This window comes from Phytophthora infestans, genomic scaffold (genome assembly GCF_000142945.1).
Source record: "Phytophthora infestans T30-4 supercont1.52 genomic scaffold, whole genome shotgun sequence".
In the NCBI taxonomy this organism is placed as follows: domain Eukaryota; phylum Oomycota; class Peronosporomycetes; order Peronosporales; family Peronosporaceae; genus Phytophthora; species Phytophthora infestans.
Window position 1 is genome coordinate 426,210 of NW_003303707.1, and position 2,500 is coordinate 428,709.

Genomic DNA, 2,500 nt, shown 5'->3' on the forward strand with positions numbered 1-2,500 from the left:
TTAAAAGAGAGCGAAATAGCGTAAATTAGACTTGGTTTAACTATGTTAAAGAGAGCGGAATAGCATGAAATAGACTTGGTTTAACTATGTTAAAGAGAGCGGAATAGCATGAAATAGACTTGGTTTAACTATGTTAAAAGAGAGCGAAATAGCGTAAATTAGACTTGGTTTAACTATGTTAAAGAGAGCGGAATAGCATGAAATAGACTTGGTTTAACTATGTTAAAAGATAGCGAAATAGCGTGAATTAGACTTGGTTTAAGTATGTTAAAAGAGAGCGAAATAGCGTGAATTAGACTTGGTTTAAGTATGTTAAAGAGAGCGGAATAGCATGAAATAGACTTGGTTTAAGTATGTTAAAAGAGAGCGAAATAGCGTGAATTAGACTTGGTTTAACTATGTTAAAGAGAGCAGAATAGCGCGAATTAGACTTGGTTTAAGTATGTTAGAGAGAGCAGAGTAGCGTGAATTAGACTTGGTTTAAGTATGTTAAAGAGAGCAGAATAGCGCGAATTAGACTTGGTTTAAGTATGTTAAAAGAGAGCGAAATAGCGTGAATTAGACTTGGTTTAAGTATGTTAAAGAGAGCGGAATAGCATGAAATAGACTTGGTTTAAGTATGTTAAAAGAGAGCGAAATAGCGTGAATTAGACTTGGTTTAAGTATGTTAGAGAGAACAGAGTAGCGTGAATTAGACTTAGTTTAAGTATGTTAAAGAGAGCAGAATAGCGCGAATTAGACTAGGATAAAGTATGCAAAATGAAGCTGAGGACTTTGTGAAAAAATGCGAAGTTGTTTGCTGTTCTAATTGTATGGGTTTGGAGATGTTTTTGGCTTGGATTAATAACAGGCAGGAAGCGCGAGGAAACGCAGCGAATATGGACGCGTACGCGGAAGGTGACGGCGGAGGAAGCGCGGATATGGAGGTGAAAATGGTGAAGGTGATGGCGCGAGGAAGGTGACGGCGCATGGGTGTGAATATGGAGGTGATGAAAGGTGACGGGAGGAAACGCATGATGTATATGACAAGTTGGTGTCGTACTTAAGCGGAGCGCGCGCTGTGCATGTATGAAGGTGTCGAAGGTGTTCATATTGCCTAAGACGCGTACGTGCACATGTCATGTCGCATAGGAAGCGTAGGTATGGTTGTGCAAGTCGTAAATGGCCACTTTGGTGGTTTAACATTGTTTCCAGGCCGCGTATGCGCAAATATGGGGTGCGGCGGCTATCTGCACTGCTGTGTATGAAGGTGTCGGTCTGTGTGGGGTTCCTATCGGAGAGAATACGTATGCTGCGTTGTAGGAGTGAGCTGCTGGCCACACGTTTGTATTGGAGTGCGCCACACCACCCCCCTTTTTGTTTTGTTACTATATAAAGTGTAGCCATCCACCCAGCCAATTCTGAGGGCCAGAAGGGGTATTGGGGGCCATCGTGTGCAGTCTATGGCCACGTATGTGGACATGTGAGTGTGTAAATGTGTTGTACCAATGTATACGAGTGATAAACACTAATAGGTGTGTCGGTCAAAGTCAAATGTAGACGGCCATCTTAGGCTGAAAGCACCATATCCCGTCTGCTCTGTGAAGTTAAGCAGCCTCAAGCTCGGGTAGTACTCGGGTGGGTGACCACCGGGGAAGTCCGGGTGCTGTCTACTTTTTAGCCCGTTTTGAGCTGTTTACCGACTTTGCGTGTGTTTGCAAACGCAAGATATGATGTCTGGCATGTGCCCACACGACATCTTGGTTTTAGTATGCCTGGCGAGCCACTACACACGAGATCTTGTTTTTTGTATGGTGTTCTTTAATTTGATTATTATGAAGATGAAAGAGAACCGTTAGAACGGGTATGAAGGGTGTTCTAGGGGTGCTTTTCGGTGCTCTTTCACGTGGACATATCGCAGCATGCGACATGTCAGCGGAACACTGTCTAAATTAATAAATACTGTTTTGGCCGATTTCTAAAAGCGTCTATAAAAGGGCATAAGTGCAATGACTCGTCTTTGTAACCCTGCGGCCTAGGCGTAGTTTTTCACGGGGAATCCGAATATCAAAGGTAGATTTATGTACAACATGTACTTTTTTTGCAACATGTACTTTTTATCTACGGGACATAGACATATGTAAAAACACACGGCGGAGCCGTTCCCGCAATCAGAATTTGTCTAACTCTTCTAGATCAAAAGTTATTCAGCGAAATGTGAGACTTTGTTTGGCATGCTCTTTTTTTAGGTGGTTTTTTCCGGTTTTATGTGCCGCCCGGCAGATCTGGCCTGCAGACTTTAGCAGAAAACTTGGCGCATGTGTTCGCACGACCGCTCCCAAAGTTTTACAAGCATATCTCCAGTAGTTGCTTCGCAATGATTTTTTTAGTGACGCCAAAAAACGCCATTTTCGCGGAAAATGGACACCTTGGACGGCCAAAATCACCACTTTTGGCCATGTTTGGCCCTGCACATCCAGGAAGCAAATGAGACTGCTCCGTATAAAAACTGCCCTAGGGG

At 43.2% G+C, this 2,500-nt stretch overlaps 1 non-coding gene across 1 annotated transcript; it reads left to right on the top strand.

Annotated features, from left to right (window-relative positions):
- The first annotated feature begins 1,542 nt into the window (after positions 1-1,542).
- On the top strand, positions 1,543-1,656 carry PITG_33211. Its single transcript, XR_009934605.1, has one exon. It is a non-coding gene; the product is annotated as an 8S ribosomal RNA (ribosomal RNA).
- The last annotated feature ends 844 nt before the right edge of the window (positions 1,657-2,500 follow it).